At 35.4% G+C, this 24,788-nt stretch overlaps 1 protein-coding gene across 1 annotated transcript in view; it reads right to left on the bottom strand.

The window, feature by feature from the left end:
* The window catches only part of LOC121730900, a 143,110-nt gene that overhangs the window by 27,776 nt on the left and 90,546 nt on the right, over positions 1-24,788 (bottom strand). The window lies entirely within an intron of this gene.

A 24,788-nucleotide genomic window follows, 5' to 3' on the forward strand; every position in this document is an offset into this window, starting at 1 on the left:
AAATAAAATGTATAATTATCCTAGTTAATACTTATATTTCGATGAAATAGAGTTTTTTCGGAGGTGAGTTTGTAAATTAATTACAGCCAAAGTATTATGTTTAAATATTGTGCTTTATATCTCATATTTTTAACACTTCGTTATTATATTGGAACTAGGTAAACCGGGAGTCACGGAATAACAAATTGTGGTTTATCCTCGCATTAAGCTGAATAATAACTCAAATATGGTACATACGGATTACGGACATGTATGGTGACATACGGACAGACAGACAGACAGACATGACGAATCCATAAGGGTTCCGTTTTTGCCATTTGGCTACGGAACCCTAAAAAGACACAGAGCTAACTATTTTATTTTTTTTATTCATTTATTCAAGACATTACAAAAATTTTACAAGAAAACAATATGACTGTGGTTTCCCATACAAAAACCTATAAGGTTTATCTGTTTGAGAGAGACGTTCTGTTTATATACTATTCTTAAAGCTATTAAAGTATCTTATTTTATGACTACTCTTACATAACATTCTAAGATAACATTTAGTAAGTACAAAGTTTTAAGTTAATACTTTTTTTTTCAGGATCAATGTTACACAACATATTATTAATTACTTATTGTATTTTTCGTTGTGGTTGATAAACCGTCGTATTTTCTGCGTGATTATCTTAGAGACCTTCGTACAAAACGTACACAAGAAGCCATTGGCAACATCCAGTTTTAAATAACACTCGAACTCGCATAAACAATCTGAAATGTAACTATTAATAAACTCTTAGCTATATAAACATTTTTGATTTATGAAACATTTAACGAGAAATGGTTTAAGTGTGAAGAATTCATTATTCTGCCCTTCACACACGTCAATTATCATAAGCGCCTGTCACAATTTGTTATTAATTTATAGGCTACCGAATACCTTGTTAACTTTTAATTCACGACATAATAATCTGTTGACGTGCATGTCTCTGCATCATTATAATTAAAAAAAAAACACTGGAAGAAAAATTCGAATTCGAATTTCGAAATTAGAATTCAAAATTTTAGCTAGTAGATGAGAACAAAATATAAGGATTTTCCAATTTCTAGTAACGACGGTCGACGACGGTTCACGGAAGGGGTTACTAAATAATGTTAATATGGCGCAATTAAAAATTAAACAAATTAAAGGCACATTTGTATCTGTTATCTTGTAAAGCAGTCATTAAACTCATGATAACTAACTGGTGTTAGCTATTATGACAGCTCCTACTCCTAGAACCCAGTTCAGTGAAAAAGGAATAAAACACACTTCACTCCGAACTAATTCGGGTGTTATTAATTTTAGTCGCGCTATACCGCCGGGATAGAGTGATGATTTATGTATGATTTTTGTTCTCTAATTATGTGTGCTAGTGGTGTTCTAGTGCAGGGCTCGATAACCTTAGGTTTGCGCAAGCGGTCCCTTTATTAACGACATGCTACAATTCTTTATACCTTCAAACGCAATACATAAAAAAAGTAATTAAAAAATGGTCCTGAAATCTAAATCGATAACAATTTGCGGTACTACGACAATTTCTGTCAGACGTGCTTAACTGCATTCATACTATTGGATAAATAAATGTATAATGTAGATATGTATCTTAGTAGTAAAAGTATAATATAAGTTCTCTGTCACTATGGTGCTTTAGTTTAAAAAAAAATAACTCCTTAGTTTATGAAAAGTGATATCTATGATTAGCCGTCATCTGTCATCGCTCTCTTGTAATTTCGTAAATGTTTTGTAACCTCATGAAAATAAAGTGTTTGTGTTATCAAGAAATCTACTAGAATTTTTATTGAAAATACTGCCTAATCTGAACACATACAATACTCGACTTAATTAATGCAATAAGAACGTTTTGTTATTTGTTTTTAATTGTCTCTTTAAATTGTTTGAAAGTATCTAAAGTAATTGGTTCTTCTGACTGAAAAGGTTGGCAATCCCTGTTCTAGTTCTATTACATACTATAGTGATGTACTCGTTTGTTTGAAATGAATCGAATCGGTTGTCTGACCACACGTGTGTACTATCGAGATTCGATCTAGACCGATCTAGGTCTCGCGTGAGGCTAGACATAGCGGCGCTTATTCGTTATCTTATAAATACTTCCGTATACAAAACATTCCGATATTACTAGAACTACTAGTACAAGATATAGAAAATAATGTATATAAACAATTTTAGATTTTTTTATATCCTTAGGGGGTAAACGAGCAAACGGGTCACCTGATGGAAAGCAACTACCGTTGTCCTTGGACACTCGCAACATCCGAAGAGCTGCAGATGTGTTGCTGGCCTTTAAAAATGATGAAATTAAATATTTGATTACGTAAAGCTAAAAAATTTAAATAGGTAGGTACTTACTCGTATTATAAAGAAATGAGTAAAAAGTCTGACTCATTAAAATTATAAGCTTCATTATAAAAATATCTTATTTTTATTCACGGTAATGATGTAAGATAGTTCAACACGTTATAAAAATAACGAAAAAAATCTCACATCTTCATAATGATCAACTATTAATTTGAGAAATATGTCTGAAGACAGTTTGTTATGAATTTTTCAGGTCTTGGATTTAGTCGGACATTCTTTAGTCTGTGCACGTGCCAAGTAGGTCGTAAACTAGCTAAATGACTTGTACGATAGCGGCTAGACTTCGCGATGTGCCTAGAATCTAGATTACTCGATTAAAGTGGCTAGCAATGCCGTGATATACCGAGATAGGACTTAATGAGAATGGAGAGCGACTACGGGGATATGTGTTGTTCTAACTGGGGTAATGTTTAGTGCTTTTGGAGCTAATGAAGAAATGTATACATTGTAGATTGTTACTACATTGTTAGGTTAAGTAATAAGTACGTCCATTTTGTTTAATATCCCAGCTTTGAATTTATATATAAAAACGAGCTTTTGCCCGCGGCTTCGCTCGCGTTAAGAAGTATTATTATATATAAACTTTCATCCCCTATTTTAACCCCTTGGGGGTGGAATTGATCAAAATCCTTTCTTAGCGGATGCCTACGTCATAACATATACCTGCATGCCAAATTTCAGCCCGATCGGTCCAGTGGTTTAGGCTGTGCGTTGATAGATCACCATGTCAGTCAGTCACCTTTGAGTTTTTTAAATAAAAATTACGAGTCACCACGGACGTAAAAAAAATACGGACGGATCGCCATTAAGAAATGAGTGAAGCACCCTTAATAAGCCCAGGCGATCATATGTACACATCTTGCACGAACACTAGCACTGTAATAAGCCGATCGTACCGCCATTACGCAATTAGACTGCATCGCGGTGACACATCTTTGTCATTCATAAATAAAAATAAATATGCCATCTTGTGTTGTAAAATGGTGCAAGAACAATACAACCTTACACAAAAAACATCAAGGAATAATATTTCATAGGTAAGATAACATATTTTTAAAGTATTTTGATAAAATAATGTAAATATTAATTCAACTTCAACAGGTCAGTAATGTCCATAACAAAGTGGGGAAATTTTCCCCAAACCGGGGAAAATTTTAAATTATTTTTAAATAATCAAATAATTAATTTTATTGTCTTTTATTAGTGTCATATAAGTATTTAGCATACTATTGACCAGTAATTAGGCAGGAATACAATAATATTGGTGTAGACAGTAAACGAAATCTAATACAAATTATTGTTTTTTTGAGAGTTTGTATTATAGAATTACCAAAAATGGACATATTTTACTTAATAACTTTATAATATTTTTTATATTTAATAAGTGATTTTTTTAAATTGAAATAAGAGTGTATTTATTTTTTATACATATTTTTAGGTGTAACAAAATACTTATGTACTATCAGAGAAGTTGATTCCTATGCAAATCGGGGACATAAGTAGTTTGGTTGCGTTACGTCAAACCCAGCCGACAGATCACAATTAACATTGAATTGACATAAGTATTCGACCAAATAACGTTGGTCTGTCAGTTGCATAGGAATCAACTTCCTTGATGGTACATCTGTAAAATAAATATATTTCCTAAAAATAGTCTACACCCCTATTAATTTCTTAATTTACAAAAGTGGATATAACTGTTGTTTGACGACCTCTGTGGCTCAGTGGGTGGGCTGTCGGTGGCTCAAGCCGGGGGTCGCGGGTTCGAATCCTGCCGACGGAACAAAAAGTTTTCAAAGTTCCTGGGTCATGGGTGTGTATTAAATATGTGTATCATATAATAAAAATCTTAAATATATGTATAGTATAACAGTATTAAATATATTTCCGTTGTCTGGTACCCGTAACACAAGTCCTTCAGGTACTTAGCACGGGGTCAGACTGACGTGGTGTGAAGCGTCCATAGATAAAATTGTTGTCTTAGATTTCCTTCAGTAGTAGGGGAGGGAAGGTGCTATTGGTGTAGTCACCCGAGCGTCATTGAGACCTAGTAGGAATGAAAATATTGAATGGACCTCTAGACCAGGAATAAATTTAACACCATGTTAGGTGATTTGATTTGACGTTAGCGCATGGTAGAACTCTCGATAGCTCTAACAGGCCGTTAACTGATTTAACAAGCCATTATTTATTTAACATTACTTGATTGTTTGATGAAACGGGTTACGGGGCTTAAGTATCTTATATCTTTTCGTATACAGGTTTCTTATATAGGTTTCGGGGGCGATAAATCTGTCTAGCTAGGAATTATTTTTAGAAAATGTCATTTTATTCGTATTTTATCGAATACCGAGCAAAGCTCGGTCAAATAGCTAGTAATAATTTTATTATTGTAAATGTTTGTACATAATCATTATTACTAATAATGTTATGTAAATAATATACTTCTCTGTACGTAATATGTGTTTTTTTTTCTATCTATAGTGTCATAAAAATAATATTTTCATTATGACATCTTTAACAACCGCTTACATTTCTAAAGCGAAAAAAACATAAAAATATGTTTAAGTATAAAAAATACATTTAACTTGTCTGAGTTTACAAAATTTAAAAGTAGGGAAATTTATGTTTTATATTGCAACCCTCATATCACGCACACGTCCTACACGGGCGGCCATAACTAGGCTTCACTCGTGATTAGAGAAGGTTACGTCCGTACTTTTTTTACGTCCGTGCGAGTCACGTTGTTTGTCCGCGGTGGACTCCTAAATTATTTACGATTTAAAAATTGATTTTTACACCGTGTGTAATTATTGGATTCATCTTGATAACTGACGCTACTAGATAGCTTACATCAATGATATTCTATGTTACTAACGTAACTAGATTGGAAGTTTACGGTAGCAACGCGTTGCCACTTCGAAGATGCCTGCAGGCATATCTCACATACATAATGACATAACGAATATATGACTTGACATTGTCTTTTGAACAAAAAAGTGGTTACGCATTTCTGAGAATCTTTTGTAAGACATTGCTACTCTAGTATTTTAGAAACTCATTGGCTTACATCTCAATTATTTATAGACAGAAATCAGAATATTATTTTATTTCAAAATAGAAAATCAGTCATGGAAGTCGCCATGTTTTTTTATAAATGGCATCAATGTAAAAAGTATAGTGGTCTTTATGACTGATTTGCCACTGTTCCCCTTGAATAGTTTACTACAATTTAATACGACAAGAACCTTAGCCACAGCAACGCGTGGCCGAGTCTGCTAGTAATTTATTTTATGAAACTTTATCTTGGTCAATATTACATCGTTATCAATGAAAACCAAAACTGCTCCACCTCGACTCTACCTGCAATTAGTATAAAATTTTTCAGTGTGCTTTACACAATAGTTTTATACTACAACATTTTTTGCCGTTTTTTGAAAGCGTTCAAAGTGTAAACCACCAGTTTAACTTTATAAATCGAATGGATAGAATCGGAATCGAGTGAGGTCAGCCCTAGTCGATCGGTGACTGCCAATACATGGGTCACTCGATGCTGGCACCCACCGGTCCGATTCGCCGAACTATTTCGGCGCGCACTGTCAAACGAGCGGGATTATTCTCGGAAATCATAAAAAATAAACTAATAAACTATTTCAGCTGATTACTCGGCTATTCCTGGCTACTTTCTACGAAGAATGTGACTAATCTACATCATCGTGTGGGTCAAGGGCAGACAATGTGACAAATATTATTCACTCGTTTAATATCATGACAAGTAAAACAAAACAAAAGTGTTGTTGTTTTTTGGAGAAATGGTATGACAATAATTATCTTTTAATGTTAGGATCCAGCTAAAGTCGGGTCACCGGAAAGCGAGAGAAATATGAAAAGTTTTTAACTTCTAACGCTTTGCTAATTGTTTTTCACTCGATACGACAACATTGCAATCATTGAAATATAAGTACCGAAAATTTCAAAGTCTTTAACATCTTGAATTCATAGCTGCAAAGCATTTTTTGCACCTAAAAATCAGGTGCCTACGAAGTACGATGTTCAAATAGACACAACATAATCTGTGTATTTATTAAACAGTGACAAATGACAATCAACGAACCTTATACGATTTACGAACCTACGTTGAACTATTAGTTCCGCTCAAGCCGTGAACATGTTTGTCGCGGTTCATCGGTTCTAGTAATTCCAGCGCGTGTCTATTGTTTCAATTTAAAAAGATTCTTTTCCGTTCTTGCCACACATGACTATTTCAAAAATTGTTTTTCTTAAACTTCGTAGACTGAAAATGTTGAAATGGAACCAAATCACGGGACTCAAAAGTATCTCAACGCCAAATTTCATCACAATCGGTTCAGCAGTTTAAGCGTAAGGATTTAACAGACAGGTATAGTGAAGAAAGAATATTTTGTTTTGTAAAATATCATAGTTGCCATGATCATAGCTCATACAGGAAGTTTAAAAAATATAAATTTCACACTTAACGTCAATCAGTAGATTGGCAATTATTTTCGTTGGGGGTCAAGTGCCTCCAATAATTTAAGGCCTGCCACTCCTGATTGAGTTTATTAGATCGTCCTTCGCGACGCGTGTGCTTATTCAAATATATGTCATAACTATATTTAGGTTAAAGCTGTAAATCTGCATTAAGGAAGGGACGTTAAGGTTTATAATTTGTCTTGATATTTGCGTCTATTAGCCCTGTTACTAGCACGCAATGATTAGAGCTGTCAATCATTTTGATACAACGGAGGAAATCAGAAGTAACAATCAACTCGAAAACCACATGAAACTGAATAGTACTTTCTTTTACAACTTTAGAGGCAATAATAGTGACCAAAGGGAGCTACAAAATATTATCTTTGGCTCTTTGTGTCTTGTAGTATACACAATCATCGTCCATGGACCATGATTGGCAATCGTAGACTAGATAATGTTCTCAGATTCTCAAATTCTCAATAGATGATGATCTCAGCACGACGTAATCGTTTGTATTTTTGTATTAAAACCCAACCTGGATCCATAAAGCGGTCAACATTTGATACAATTCCAACAATATCACAAACTATATCATCATACATTAGCCGAATTGATCTTTACTCCTTCAGCTTTTCTATTCCTGAATTATTGTGAACCTGAATTATGATGTTTGCAAATAGTACTTTTGTTCAAAAATAAAAAAATACATTTCTTGATTGCCAACGAGGATATTTAATTTAAATCTTATCTTATATCTCATATATATAAAATTCTCAAGTCACAATGTTAGGCCGCGTACTCCTCCAAAACGGCTTTACTGATTTTAACCAAATTTTATATGCACATTCAGTAGGTCTGAGAATCGGCTACTGGGTACTTTTTATTTTGATAAAAAACAAAACAACGTTTGCCGGGACAGCTAGTAGGTACATGTATATAATTTAAATGTCTGGTATTATATCTCTATCTGTTAGTATGTTATTACTGGCGTTTTTATTATGACCATAAACTTCACTAATACGGTAGCTCAATAAATCGGGGCTTGGGTATACTAATAATAGATCAATACCATCAGTTCATATTAATAGAACAGCGATTATGTTCGGTTCGTGGTTGTAATTACTTTTGGTATTACAGTGCCTGCCTAAGACAGTATTTAGTCAGTCTTGACTTCATACTAACCAGTCTAAGTGACTTGAACTGTCGAAAAACGTAGCCAGATTTTTCACGGGGCAGTTTTTATGCTGTTTAATTTTAGAGACGTTTTTGTTTCGAGTGTGTGCAGTTTAATAATTTAAATTTGTATTGCAATAGTCTGTCTAACCACTGGTGTTCACAACTTCGTTCCCAAAACTTGTTTCCCCTGTGGTCGTGTCCCTTCTCGAACTAAAAGATCTATTCAAAATTTCATCAAAATCCGTTTAGCGACAGCGGCGTCGTAAATAGGCAGATAGACCGACCCAGACCGATACGAGTACAAATGCTATGAACCATCTAATTCTGCAAATGACTCGTCCCTCTCGAAAGCCCAAGTATTCGAAGCGTGTCTATCAAAGGGCCGTATAAAATGTCGTCTTCTTATAGGCCAGGAGATCAGTGGTGCTCAGCGCATGCCGATCTCGTTAGACGGGCCCGCTGAAGGACATGGACTCCTGGACTATGACTCACGTCTATTTACGGGTGAGTGAGTGCTAACTTAATTTAACTTCTAGTTTTGTTGCGTTGTCTTTTTGTTTTATTGTCTTAGTTACATGGAATAAGTTTTAATTGGATATTAGGCAGTAATAAGTTGTTATTGTCTTTAGTACAAAATTTATTATGATGGGTCTCCCAGGACCTATTACAAATACTAGCGATTATGGCCTGGTAATGTTGTTATAATTGTCTTTAGTACAATTATTATGATAGGGTCATGGGCGTACCGAGGGGTGTGGGGGCAGGGTGGGGGGGCAGCTGCCCCCCCCTGGAACATGTTGACGTGCCTACTAAGCATATTATCTAGTACTTTTATCTATAAAAATCAAAACTCTCACAGGTCTCACAGGTGACAGGACCTATTGACAAATACTAGCGATTATTATTAAACTTGTAGAGGGAAATTTTCTTCTACGATTGCCCATGGGCCGATGATCGCCGTCGATTGTGCTTTTTTTTCTTTTTTCTATGAAATAAGGGGGCAAACGAGCAAACGGGTCACCTGATGGAAAGCAACTTCCGTCGCCCATGGACACTCGCAGCATCAGAAGAGCTGCAGGTGCGTTGCCGGCCTTTTAAGAGGGAATAGTGTAATAGGGGAGGGTAGGGACGGGAAGGTAAGGGAAGGGAATAGGGTAGGGGATTGGGCCTCCGGTAAACTCACTCACTCGGCGAAGCACAGCGCAAGCGCTGTTTCACGCCGGTTTTCTGTGAGAACGTGGTATTTCTCCGGTCGAGCCGGCCCATTCGTGCCGAAGCATGGCTCTCCCACGTATAACTTACATATACATGCTTACATAATAATATGGATCATTCCTTCACAATGGAATGGAATTAGCCCGTCCAAGTCACGTAGCACGCCATCTGCCTACTAACAATCAAGAAATCGATTCATTGGCAGGTGACGGACCTACATAATTTGGTCGAGTTGTGTCATCCCAAAGATCTTTGAATTGACATACCCCGACCAAATTAGATAGGTCCGGTGAATCAATTGCTCCTATAGTACATGAACCATATCGTGTAAACAACTACCACACACATAAAATCCAGTAGTTTAAACACCTAATCCACTTAATTTAACCAACGTAAAATAAAGCTATCAACAGCCGCAAATTTCATGAGATCAGCCGCCCGAGGTTTACACGATTTAACGACTACTGTGAACTATTACAGATCTTTATAGTTGAGGGTTTAACGTGTTTTTTATCGCCACTATATTGTTAATGAGAATAGGTCAAACTCGATAAGAATGTGAGGGAAAAGCAGAAGGAATATCCATTGTGGAGTGTAGTGTGGTTTGATAGTTTAATGACGATAATATTCATATTAATTTGCAAATTTTTTTATGAGTTTCGACTTTGTGGTTTAGATATTTTGTGCATATACTTTTCTCTATTAGCTGCAAGAGCATGGCGGCCACACTCCGTGTACACCTGTACACGGAGTGTGGCCGCCATGAAATTTTACCAATGCATTAAATATTTTGAATTAGGAAAATTAAGTTTCCTAACAATTTGGTCCCCTTTTTGTCGGAAAAATGGAAGAAAAATAGTTTCCTTAAATTCTGCACACCATTGCCCTATTACAGATATTCTCGACCAATTAATATCAGTATATCCAGAAGTAAGAAGATAATTTTCCCATAATGATCAAGTTTGATCTTTCGGTAGATTAGAGTGATGATGTTGTCTTTAGTGTCCATTGAAACTGGGTCAGGTGTGGAGTCATCTGTGTAAACGTGGCCTTGTGTCACCTGCAGGCTACTGCTACATTGGCTGGTGACGTCATGTTTGTTCAGCTACCAATTGACATTCCACGAGTTAAGAAAATAAGCCTAATTTAAGAGTAGTGCTTATTTCTGCAATCCTTTGATACTAATCCGATAACTAGACAATAGGTTTTTTGCAAAAGATAATTTATTATTTGATAAGATGAGTGCTTATCTTACTAGGTTTTGTCGCACGAGGATTCGATATTTTTTTCAAAAGTACTTTCGTTTAAATAAAAACAAAGTTTTTTTACTAGCCTATAGTGTCCCACTGCTGGGCAAAGGTTCCCCCAGAATCTTATCTGTCATATTGAGGGGGATAATCCGCTACGCTGGTCCATTTGCGTGTTGGCGGATGGAATAATAATAATCATAAATATACATAAAGGAACATATAATATAATTATACACAAATATATAAAAACAAAGTTACTAGGTATTCTAGGTAATTTTATTTTGCGTTTGCTCGTGTAGTTAAAGTTGAGTCAATGCCAAAGTTAGTTTAATTTTGCTATTCACGTATAATTCAGACAGACAAATAAGCCTCATAATTTTATTAATAGGCCAGCAAATTGCCTATTAGCGAATAGCGACCTATTTTTACAAGATATTAGGGTCATAGCGCTGAAACTAATCAGACATTCTCGCGATAGAGTCATCAGTGATAACAATATCTTAGAAGCGCTGTTCTTGGTACTAGAAGTGGAACAATCATTAGGCAAAAATAGTTATTTACATTTGCCATCTCTCAAGATGCTAGGCACGTACTTAATAGTTTAGGTACGCAGTACGCTTATTTCCACCAGCAGGGCAGGCATAACAACAGTAGACATGGGAAAGAATCGACATACTGACAGATTTTATCGACAAAATGGCGGATTTTCATTGTTTAACTGTCACTTTGTCTATTTTTCGTAGAAATAAACCGTTTCTATGGTGACCATGCTACGCCTGCTGAGATGTATTGCGAGGAATGTGATTTTGAGAACCAATAGAATCTATTCATTGACTTGGCTTGCCATGAAATCGCTCAGCGCGGCGAACACATTCCTCGCAACACATCTCTGGCATTGACATGTAATAAACTGGGCATGCTGTACTTGTCTTAAAGACTGTTTTTTTCATAAATACCTTATGTAGATCTTTCATCATAGTTGGTAAGCAAAATAAAAGAAAATTAAGTTTTAATATACCAATCTACTTGTTGTCTGGCAACTACGTCGCGACTCGCATAACGCGTTCAAGTTCCTTTATTCGGGAAAACATTAAATCTAAAACCAAAAGAGAATTGTAAAAGTTGTGACTAATTTTCAACATTTCAAAGTGGATGTAATGAAATCCAATTATCTAAAACGATAATCTTATTCGCAAATTCAGTATTATTATTTGTCAAGTTATCGCACATTTAGCGAACACTGGCGCACTCAGAATCCTGGATTATCATAATTTTATGATTAAGGTACATGTTTATGGTTCTTACTACATTAAAGTCTATTTTAAATTATCATAACTTGGAGCATTTGATGTTGCCGTTGACTTTTAAATTCTAAAGATGGCGAACTATTGGCAGATGAATTGTAAATTGCAAATAAAAATTTCAAGTTTGGGAATTCCATTGAAAATTCAATTGGGAAGGGCATAAGGTTTTGTTTCTTTTACCTACAGCCAATATTTCAAATTCAAAAAACTGATTCAAAAACAGTCTGATGTATCATTCATTTCTGCTGTAGCGAAAGATATCTCGTGTTAAAATTCAGAAAGCCCGATTCTGGCTCACGTCATGGACTATGTATATGAATGATGTATGAATTGTATTTTATTGTATTGTAGCAACTGGCATGACATCACCGGGAAAACAATATTGAACTAATAAGTTGGCCCACGACGAATTGATCCCAATCGTTTTTATGGCATCAGTCGTTAATGCCAGCCTTGAAGTGCTGAAAGGGAATATGACACTTAATGGCCAGAAGGTCTTACTTCTGAATTAAACCTCACAGAGGAATCATAAAATTAACAGTAATTTATCGCGTGACACGAGCTCTCTATATTATTTTCATACATTGAATGTAAAGCAAGTTTTAGTTTCGGAGCTAAACACGAGGTCTACAACGAAACCGTTTTGAGACTCAAACGAACGTATCGGAATACCGCGTTCTAACTCTAACAAACGAGAAACGACGTTGTTAGGGTAGAGCGCGGCATTCTGACTCGATCGTTTGAGTCTCAAGACGGTTTCGTTGTAGGCCCCTGTCCAGACTAATCCTGATCGAACATCGTGTGGGCGGTGGTGTCTCTAAAGTTTTATGCAATTTTTGCAAGCATGTGTTAATTATTTAAAACATTACGAGCTTTTCACTGATGACTGCAAACTCTACGTGAACTGACTTTAAAAGAATTTGTAATTTCCTCATTTTTTATATAAGGTAAGTATATAGTTTTTGCTAAATGTCACGTGAAATAAGGGTGGGGAAAAGCCGAATATTATACCAAAGACGGTCAAAAACGATTTACGTAAATCATAGAATCCAAAGTTCGTTCTTTATTATAAAACTAGCGCTAGGCGGAATTGGAATGATTTCAGCTGTAGTAAAAGATTTCAGTTGTAATTGAACCCCCGTTATTTATAATGCACATTCAACGGTCACCCGACCTAACCCACATAGTTTTAAATAAACGCGCGATCACAAGTCTGGTTGTTTGTTGTTGTAGCGGCCCAGAAAATTAACTGGCCCATAACACTGCCCCATTATACCTGCTGGCACTGGCTGCTATCGATAAAACTTTACGCTTCCTGTTGTTTCAGGGACCAGCGTGCTTAGACAACTTGGTTTCGAGAATTGTGACAGCGAAGTTACAAAAATGCATAGATATCAGAAACAAACGGTGGTTTTTTATCTCTATGGAAAAATGTATGTGATTTGACTTAACGTGTCGCTAATGCCCGGTTTCTAAGGAGTTTATCCACTTTTTACGCATTTAACTTTATGCATTTTAGCGACTGGTTGATGTTTTGACGTTAGCCAATCACAGGCAATTATACTTCTGTCAAAAAATTTCAGAAGCCGGGCATTAGTCACACGACTCTTGCAATGCCACATGTCGCTGTCGAAATTATCGAATGCAAGTTTCCTAAGTATCCGTTATTGAGTGAGTTATGACCACATCTCATTCATAATGTAATGAACTTGGCTTGAATAACAATATAGCACATTTTTGTTAAGCTTCATTAGCCAAACTAGTCGCTCGCTTACAATAATTTTGAAATTGGAACTCTATTTTTAAGTTTTTACTTTTTAAACATCACGTCATGTTTCTCATTATTTTTTTCAGCACCATAATAAAATATGCTAAGATAATTTTGGATTACCAAAAATATATTGTATGACGCAGGTTACTATGTATTATTATTTATATAAACATATTACAATACGTAAAATATCCACGATGATTTATGTTTAGAATTATGTTTTATTTATACGTGGGAGCCTTGACTTTGTGTAAATCTGAAATTCCGTGTTGGTTGATATCGAACATCTGAAAAGTACAGAATGTTCTAAATCCTATCTCATTCTTTTAAATTGTTATAATTTGTATATTTCTATATAATTTGCATTCAAGCAACGAATACGTGTGTATCTCTATGAAATCAAGTAAGAAGAGAGTGAAAAAAATTTTTATAGTTTAGGAAATTATCGGGTTTTATCAGTTTAGGATAGATTTAATTTAATTGAAGAACAAATTAAACTCTTTTTAAGATACCAAAGTAAGATTAAGAGAAGGGTGGTAGTTACTCATGTTCCTAACTAGGGAATGCAATCCCGCAGGATAATTTCAATCCCGGTATTTGCGGGACTGAACCATCACAATCCCGCTGGATCCCGGTATTTTCGGGATCCCGCAGGGTGGACTAAACTTTTAAAATAAATCGTTATAATGAATTTACTTGATAGACCCCGTTTAATTCTTAGTTCTAAACATTTAAACTATACTTTTTTTGGAAATGGCTACGTAAAAAAACACGCTTTTTCATCTTTTCTCAAAATTTTTCACCTTTTTCCAAACATAGGGAAAATTGTGCTAAATGATTTCGTTACATAGTATACGGTCCAAGCTTATATAAAAGTATGTTAAAAAAGTTAAGGTGTTAATTGTGTCCTCTGCCAAACGGCTCCAGATATTCGACACACGGTAGACAGTAGCTAAAAAAGTTCGCTCAGCTTCCACGGTGGTTGGTACAATTGTCATTCAAAGTAAATTATAGGTGAATTGAAGGTAAATTGTTTAGCAGGCTACCTGTAGCCAGTTCACGCACCCCCGCGCGCAGAGTTACACGTATGAAAAACGCTTTTTTTTTAAATCCTGCCAGTCCCGCGGGATCCCGCAAAATTTTCGACCGGGATTAGTCCCGCAAAATGCATGCGGGATCCCGGTATTCGGGATCCCGGTATCCCGATATTGCATTCCCTATTCCTAACTATTTTAATTCTGTTAGGAAGATAACCTAATTAATTTTGATGAATAAATTAATATGGTGAATAACCTATTTAATTTTGATGAATAAAATAATAATGCGGTTTAAAATTGTCAATTTAAATTTTGGTGCCAAAACGGATCTACAGTCTGTATGACGTCACTAGTCACTACTGTTTGACAATTTATTGACAATTATGGCCCTACCTTATCGTACCTCTCAAAAAGTTGTCATGCCCCGCGTTCCATTTAGCGTTAAAAACGATCAAAATGCCTGCATTTTGATCGTTTTTAACGTGTCACGTGTAACGTGTATCGTGTAACGAATAGCATGTGTGACATCACTGAATGCTGATTGGTGTTTTGAAATCCGTTCCGTTACAAGTTACTTTTTATTCGTAATTTTTGTAAAAAAAAAAAATATTTTATAAAATATTAACCTTGCTATGGCCCTTCTTATCTATTTTTTTAACGTTTTAATGGCAAAATTTTCATAAATATTATATTTGCATGTTCCCTATTACTTTAATTGATTACTGTCAAAATATAAACTCCTGATTGCTTCAAAGGAAATCCTTATAAAAGTAATAACTAATACGCAATAAAATTAAACAAACTATGAATAACTGTATAGATGGAGACATCAGACTTAACATCTAGGTCTTAGCATTAGACTAAGTTTAGATAATCTAGACGCGCATTAATCTCACCCACTAGCTTATTGTAGTCAGGAATTTATCGCTTAGAGAAATTCTGGTGTATAATTAGGATAAGGATCAAATAATTATTTACAGTAATTGATAGTTATGATTACATAGATCTTATCAAACTAATTGATAATAAACTTCTGCCTGCGGCTTTCATAATATAATACCAAATGTTTGTGGGCTAAAATTATTTTTTATCTCCCCAATTATGAGTGAGACGGGGCAGGATTGTCTGTATGGGTAATTTCTGGTTCTCAGAATCTATAAAATTCAGGAATTCCCGGTAATTTCAGGGTTAGAAGTTTGTGGTTACCTATAAGTAAAGATGTCATACAAAAATATTACACTTTTGACTAACTACACCTAACATAACTAAATATAATATAATTCGATAGTAAGAGCATCTTTAATTATTTGGTAATAATTTAAATTATATAATTTTAATAATAATATCGATGGATTAAAAATCTGCCTACCGTAGAACCTTCAGTCAATTCGCAGAAGATGGTTAGTTTTCGTATTGTTCAAATTTATTAGACGTACGTTTATTTGCATTAAGTTTAAAGGTACACTTATAATTTGGAGGTATATATTTATTACCTTTGATAAAGGAGTAGGGATCAAGTGAATAATTGTGGGGTGTGTCAGTCTGTCTGGCGGTCTCAAATTCGGCAACAAAATATCGGCGCCTGCGCACCGTCCGGTTTCATTCACTAAGCGACCAGTTTTTAGGGAGCTATTTTCGTGAACGAAATCTCTTCAATGAATTTCATTCAAGGCAGGTCGTTATTTTTTATCACCGAAATTATATTTAAGGGCCTATTTCACAATAAACGATATAATATGAGATATTATTATCCATACTTCCATATCTAATATTATAAATGTGTAAGTGTGTCTGTCTATCTGTTTGTTACTTCGTCACACCCAAACCGCTGAACCGATTTTGCTGAAATGATACGGAGATACTGTGAGTCCCGGGAAAGGACTAGGATACTATTTATCCCGGAAAAATGTAGAGTTCCTGCGCGATAAACGAGTTTTGGCGCAACGGAGTTGCGGGCGTCATCTGCGGGGCTAAAATGGTCGCTTTGAAGTATCATGATATGAATCATAATATGATTCAGGTTTCTAAAATCGCAAAATGCAACTCTGCTTGCAATTAATTTCTGTATTTTTGTACTGATTTGACATTTGTCACTTTGACAGTTTTGACAATTCATTTGCTGAATTGATTGAGAGGAATTGCTACATGTGACCATTTTAGCCCCGCTGGTTAAACATATAATCTCCTAATACTCAAATATTTTGATTAAGAATTATTAATTTTTTTTTAAATAATTCTTTTGAATTAATTCTAATGAAAATATTAACGTACTGATCAATGTTTGGATATTATGAAGTTTAACACAATTCATAAATTTTAATTTTGAGCTTTTACTCAAAGCTTTAATTAGCTGCATTAAGACGAGTTTTCAACGGAGCTCAGCAGATTTTGATAATGTTCAATCAGCATATTATTATGAGTCGGGGATCGATGACAGGATCGAATCCCCGTCCCCGTCCACGTCGCGCGTCGCGCGTCGCGCGTCGGTAGAGGTCGAGTGTCAACATTCCAACATGTCTGCCCAACACCGAGAATACATCACTAAATATAGGTACACAATTACACATACATATACAGAATGTAACAAAACTGATATTATTACTTTAGTGTAGGTGATAGTACTTTTATTTGTCCCTTATATACATGTAACAAAACCAAGTTATAATACTTTAGGGTGTAACTGTATATAAGGGACACATATAGTGTCCCTTATATACAGTTCACAGTAAAATTTGTAGTGCTGAAAGAGCTTGTTTTTCTATTGTAGGGCAAATTCATGATGTTGATGCTTTTCTCGTGGAAACATAAAAGTCAATAGTAACTTCTTTCAACGTTGCTACAGTAAATTCTATATAAGGGACATATATTTTAAACCCCAGGGCCTAAAGTATTATCAGTTTCTTTTATTACACCCTGTACAGTGTACACGTGACTAAATATACACATACGACTATACACGACTTAATATACGATTGTCGTTACTAAGTCACAGGATAAATAATTGTAACGACTAAGGCGAGAACTTGATCTAATGATAGTGAAATACTGTCTGCACCTGGTAGATCGTATTAGGATTGTTATTCTAAGTAGCTTTATAGATACTGCTAAAGTGCATACGAATCTACAGTTAATTAGTAGTAGTAGTAATTAAAATATAGATAATAATCTATATATTAATACGTGAGAGAAAAACTTTGTAACCCTTTTTACGAAAAATGGGGAAACGTAGGTGCATGAAATTGCGCATAGTTATAGTTTATATGGTGAAGGAGTGCATCGAGCTAATATTATTTTAAAATTATCCTTTTATCATATATATTTTTAACAAACGCCTCCGTGGTCTAGTGGTTAGAGCGTCGCTCTCGACTCCGGAGGTCGTGGGTTCGAACCCCGTGTTGGAAACATGTTATTTCCAAGTTTGGTTAGGACAATGCAGGCTGATCACCTGATTGTCTGACAAGTAAGATGATCCATGCGTCGGATGGGCATGTAAAAAAGTCGGTCCTGCGCCTGATCTCTCGCCAGTCGTGTCGGTCTTCCGTCCCACTGGGTTATGAGAGTAAAAAGGAATAGAGAGTGCTCTTGTGTACTGCGCACACACTTGGGCACTATAAAATTACTCCTGCCTACCTGGCCTGGTTTCAATGAAACCGGCCACCGTCACCGAAACCGGTGTGGGGAGTATTATTATTATTATTATTATTTTAACAAATAAAACGTTACACACACTACGACACTACTACTAGGAAAAATGACAGATTTTTGAGTGACAAGCCTATACATACGAATTATACTCTTTTATTTATGGTTGAAGTCTGTTGACAACAAGTTGACAAATTGAAAATGGATTATTGTTTTTTTTTATTTAATTTTAGATACTATTAGACATTGCTTAAACGGCCAGTCTGAGATCAGCTGAGTCTCAGAGACAAGAATTGAAAAAAACTATGATGAAGTCAATATTTTTTACAAAATATAGGTAGTAGTCCTAATGTCGTTGCAAGTAAGGTCGAATTTCGACTATTGGGCGGTCTCTAGTTATAATAAATAGAGAAACCAGTCAGGTTATCAAAGTAAGCCGTATTTAGAGTACTTAGAAATAAAGTCATACACGAGGCCTATGATTCAGCACAGGTAAGTAAATAGTACAATAATTATTGTTCTAATGACTAAGTCCTTAGATAAAATATAGAGAACATGATTCTACATAGCTAAGTGCAAATATAATCTAAGAAAAGACGTATTTAATAAACCATGTTATAAAAATGGACATTAATTTTACAAAGTATGAATAGTTCATTATTTTGGATAGAAATAAATGTTACAAGCAATTTATTTTAATCTTGGACTTGCTATAAACTTTGCTTTGCAAGCAGCTGATGATAATGGTGATGTACTAGATTCAAAGTTACTAGAAACGTCTAAAATTAGCGATGAGCCTCCAACAATTGAACGTAATCCAGTATGATGCCTGCATTTTAAACGTCTTAATTCCTAAGAATCGGTTTTTGATTGTTTTGCCCTGAACGGTGCTCCCACGATACTAACATAGGTCTAGAGTCTAGACTGAGAAGTATGCATATGCAATTGTCATTGTGAAGGTTAACATGCAGATTCCAAAAGGCAATATTGTCCAAGGTGACATTTATATTCAATGAAGAGAATTATGGACTGTTTCCAGAGATTCCTTTAATATTGCTAACACAGCTGGTGCGTTTTGAAGGATGTTTGTCGTAAGGTTTCAAGTTCATCTTAAGTACAGGAAGTTTAATTTAAAATAGGAAGGGACGACAAATCTATATTTTATTTCGTATTTAGATACATGATATCAATTTAACTTTCATTAGGTCTCTACTAATAGCACATAATACATATTAGTAACAACTAATAGTAAATGCGAAAAGATTACTAATTGTTTATATATATAAACAATTAGTAATCTTTTCGGTCATCTTAGCTCAAGACTTAGTCAAGCTAGCCCGAATTTAGTGACATTTAGTATAGCAAAATTTTAAGTCTCAAAATGTATCCCAGAAAAAGTAAGTTTTCTGCGCGATAAACAATTTTGGAGCCACAAAGTCGTGGGCAACACCTTTGTTATTTATATTCCTTTTCCTCATTCTTAATTTTATCAGTATTTATTTCCTAGTTTTCAGAACGGTGTGTTATGCAAGAGTTATCTTAATAACGGTCTTACTGTATCTCGTGATAAGGTGATAACGGCTTTCGCATGCATGTTGTGTGCAACAATACATGTTTTAGATTACTATGATAATGTCAGAAAAACTTATTCATGGCAGATGGGTTTTTTGATTACGCAGGGGAAACCCTTTAAGCCTTGGGTTAAGGATATGCCTTAATTAGCTGAAGCACCCCGGGGGTATGTGGGACAGGTCGGCGAGAGCGCCAAACCAACCAAGTAATACTACTGATTTGCTGTCTGCCGTATACAGAGGGATGTCCTGGATCTGTCTAACAAAGGACTCCTTCAACGACCGGCCGGTCTACCTTAAAAGGGGCCGGACCTCCACCAAAGGAGGCTTCGGCAAATCTACGATATTGGTCGGATTACTAGTCAATGTTCTTCTCGCTGGAATAGTTCCCGAACCGGTGGTATGCCTCATGTAGACGTTCTAACGGCCGTTCCCACTATTCAATATATCTCTGGTTTGACGTACAACCGATCGCAGCTAACATTGAATTGTCATACAAAATATATGTCTCTTATGTCTAATGTGAGCTATTCCTATCTCTATTAGGGCAAAACCAGAGATAGATCAAATATTGGGAACGGCCGTACAAGTATTAACTTTGTTAACCCATTTAGAAATAAATATTTTGATTTTGATTTGATTATGAATGTTGGACTTTACGTGTCGACGTAACTCGGACTATGAAGGCTCGCCATCTCCTTATAAATCAATTTCTCTATTGGGACACTTAGTATTATCACTTAGATATATGATATATTTTGTGTCACTATGTCTATCGTAGTACGATTAGTTTACTACTCGTAATAATCGTAATACGGTATCTTTATCAACAATAATAATATAATTTATCAGTCACGTCTCTATGTTACATAGTAGAACTTATCATAGTATACCGGTACTTTCTTGATAAACTATTTCTTGGCGCAGGTCAGGGTTATCCAGGGTAGTAAGCAATTCCAATAAGTAAAACGACACAGTCTCTTGGCTATAGTTTGTTTAAAACTATTTTTAAATTATTAATCGTCTTTTTCGAATCGTTGAGGGTTTTCATGATGCTACTATCGACCAACGTACATGTAATATAACACTTGTACAGTTAAAGATCGCAATTAATCAGTTCAAAATATAAATACTAGGCCTGATGATGATGTCACTATGGTGTCAGTGAAAAAGTGTGTCATTAGGATTATCTATACCGATGACGCAAAATCGTGAAAAATAACCGGCAGCTTGCGAAGGGACAGCCTTAGGCCCTTTTCACATTCGTACGGTTGCGGCACGGTCGCCGCGCCGTGGCGGTCCATTGTTTACCCACTACAAACGCGGTTCCGGCGCGGTAGCCGTCTTTGCAGTCATGTATAGACTTTGGACAATTAGTATAGACCTGTTCACATGACACGAGTGTCGTGTTACACTCGTGTAATGTGAACAGATCATAGGCACGGCGAGCGCGGGGAATACCATTCAATCGCTAACATCACAATTCACAGGGGCCCGGATGTTTTCCGCTGCATGAATACTGCCACCGCCACTCGTGTGAAAACCGTGTACATGTGAAAGGCTTAGCACGGCACGGCGCGGCGCGGCGCCGGGCCGTTTCTAGACGACAACCGTATGCATGTGAAAAGGGCCTAAAACGTTTGCGATAATGAATACATTATGGAAACCATTAATTTGATTACTTCAACCTTGTTATTTGAAATGAAAAATGCCTGATTTTACGAGATAATTGAGGAATGAGTAATCCTTTTAAATGTTGGCAGTAAATTTCATGCTACTACATACAGAGTATTTCAGTTACGAATACCCTTTCCAATTTTTTATTTGTACAATAAAAGGTTCCAATTTTTTATTTGTACAATATGTCTTCAAAAACATGTGACATGTGCGCGAGATAGACTGCCATGCATAACTTTCTAAGTATGAGCATCCGTTCCATACATTTTTTAATTAAACATCAGTTTTGAAGACCTAAAATCGTTCCAGTAAACAAGCAAGCAGCAAGCATTTAACTAGCTAACAATTGACATCTCCAGTTAAAGCAGTTCTAATTATATTAATATTTTATTTGTCAGAACTATTAATAGCCGTTGAATTATTAATTGCCGTTTCATTGTCAGAAAAAAGTTTAAATAATATTTAAATATTTTTAAATAAATATTATAACGATGATGAGCGAGCACATGCGATGCCTCACTAACATAGTTTCGTAGATAAACATAACCCACGCGGCTCCACGGTGGTCTGTTTACTTTACCGACCATCTTAAACAATCCCATTCTCTATAGAAACTCTATGACAAATGAGTCTTTTCAGTGGTTTAGGCCATTTCAAGTGGATATGAAACGATGATGATACATTGATGTATTCTCAATGTCATTGTAAATTGCCTGTGTCTTATCGCTGCCGACTTAAGACAATAAATCACATGCTTTTTTACATTTCGCGGTATCTTTTTGCATTCTTTCTACACATGTGTTTGAAAGAATTTAAAGTAGTTGAAATTTTGCACGCAGATTTGGATTTAGGATTTTTAGGAGGTTTTATATTTAGAAAGATTCGAATGCGGAAATATTATAATATAAATATTGCGGAAGATATCCCAAAAATATAAGCAGTTATCGTCTTTTTGGGCTAAATTAATTATTGTTTAAGTATTAATTGTTGAGTTGGAATTTGTAATAGGTTAGTCTTGAGTCTTGACTCATGAGGTTGTAGATGACTAATGAGTGTTACCATACTTAAAGCTAGGAAATTATTAACTACCTAATTTAAAGACCAATTTAGCTTGCATCAGGCAGTCAAAACTTAATGATTTTGGTTGATAGATTTGTCTAGACTCTAGAAGATCTTATGAAGTTAGAATGAAAGAAAATATACCGTTTATTCCTTCAGGCCTCAGGGTTTTATAGCCTTGCCTACTGCCAACCTTTATTTATATAAATGGGCATATGAAGATGTTATAACTCAGATCAAATCAAGATCAAACTATTCCTATCCCTTTAAAAAAATAGATTTATGAACAATTTATAAGAATAAATTGTTTGTTTGTATAGTCTACATAATATAACGTCACAGCAAACCTTCGTATGTATGACAACGTTACCGGTGATGTCAGTGTGTATTGTTCAGCTATCTTATCTCCTGAACGTGTATTAGCATGTGAATAGTCGGAGATCACAGAGAATATGTAAATCCTTTCATTTCACGCTTCTCATACCTCGTAGACGCCATGTTGGCTTGATACGTATCTTCGAACAAGGTTTTTACGCTGTTTTTTAAATAATCATCACCATTTTCTTTGTAATGCACTTCGGAAATAAGAACTTCCGAGGCGGATGAAATGCTTCAATTCAAATTGTAGCACAGTGTTAAACACACTAAAAGGAAACGAGGAGACGATAGACAAGAGCAAGCAGTAAAAGCTTGTATCAAATAGCGTAACGTCACTATAGACATATCAATTTTGTATTGTTTTTTGCGTCGTCGCGTCGCGTCTCTATACGTGTTGTTTCGGCATCAACTAACCCATTTTTCTAAAATTGAGCTATTTAAACTGACCTACTGTCACATGCCACTGCAGCTATTTTAAACTGTTTCCGCAAAAGTAATAACTACGAGTACTAACTCCCATCTATTACCTTTCAGTAGTCAATAATATATGTTGCGGTGACAACTGAGACGACACTTTCTTCAGCTTTCACCCCTCAGCGTAAGGTGTGTCTACTGTCTAGTTTGTAACAATACGCCTGGTAGTTAGCGGTCCCGTGCTACCGGTTAGTACTAAACGCGTAACATTTATGCTTAATAATATTAACATTAGTGATTATGTGTTGCAGAATATTTGTCAACGATTTTGAGATTCTGCCATTTCTAAAATACCGAGTTTCTTAAGGTTTTTGACAGGAGCTTATCATATCAATAGTGTAAATAATTGGTCAATATGTTTAAGCTTCGCCAATCAAAAGTGCAAGTGAACAAATAGTAGATATACTCCACTCAAAAAAAACTCAGAAAACGAACCTCAGAGATGTATGCATCAATTTGTATAATGAGCACGAGAACATCTATTATGTCCATTTTCGGAAACACTCGTCAACCTGTCTGTGGGACTTGACTATGTCAGTCAGCACTCGACTAATGACGTGAATCCGTATTATCACGTCAGGATATCGTTTTGTTTTTATACCTGACGAAGACATAAATAAGAATAGACAGCTACTGTTAATTAATATTATTTTCAGGACGTCGACTTTAAAATAAGCTTTGGACTACTTTAAAGTTGACGTCCCGACGCTATATTGCACAATGCACAGGTATTCAATAAAGTGTTAATAACGCTAAGTTGTGATTTATAAGACCACATAATAATAGTTTCTCCTCGCGCGAAGTTCCGCAAAAGCCACACTATATTGTAAATTGTAAAATACTTTTTTACTTTAACAATGTAACATACAGCTCTGTAGTAGAATCTGTATGGAACATAGAGGAATTTGCGTTAAAGAAAAACATAACATAAGAATTTATACTAAAGGTATCCGAAGCATTTTCCTTCTTAACCAAATACATATCATCTAATCGGCAAGCTGTCTTGACACGTCCCTGCGCATTGGACCGCGAGATAGGCGTTGACAACTGACGCCTCAGCCGCGTTCGAGCGTGTTTGTTGATAAAATTCCATAGACCGTACCAGGTTTATTATATTGAAGAACAAATTATTATGCGTATTTTATGCAAATTGTAGTTGTATTTACTTTATGTTACTCGATATTTTAAAATTCTACTCTGGTCAAGTCAAACAACTTAATATATTATTACGATTTACGACGAAATTTTCTAATCTTTCAAGTAATAGAGAGTTTCACGTGAGACTTCATTTGGAGTTTAGATTTCGTTATCACAAAAAATTGATTAATCTTGATTCTTGGCC

The sequence above is a fragment of the Aricia agestis genome, chromosome 10 (assembly GCF_905147365.1).
Source record: "Aricia agestis chromosome 10, ilAriAges1.1, whole genome shotgun sequence".
NCBI classification, from domain to species: Eukaryota; Metazoa; Arthropoda; class Insecta; order Lepidoptera; family Lycaenidae; genus Aricia; species Aricia agestis.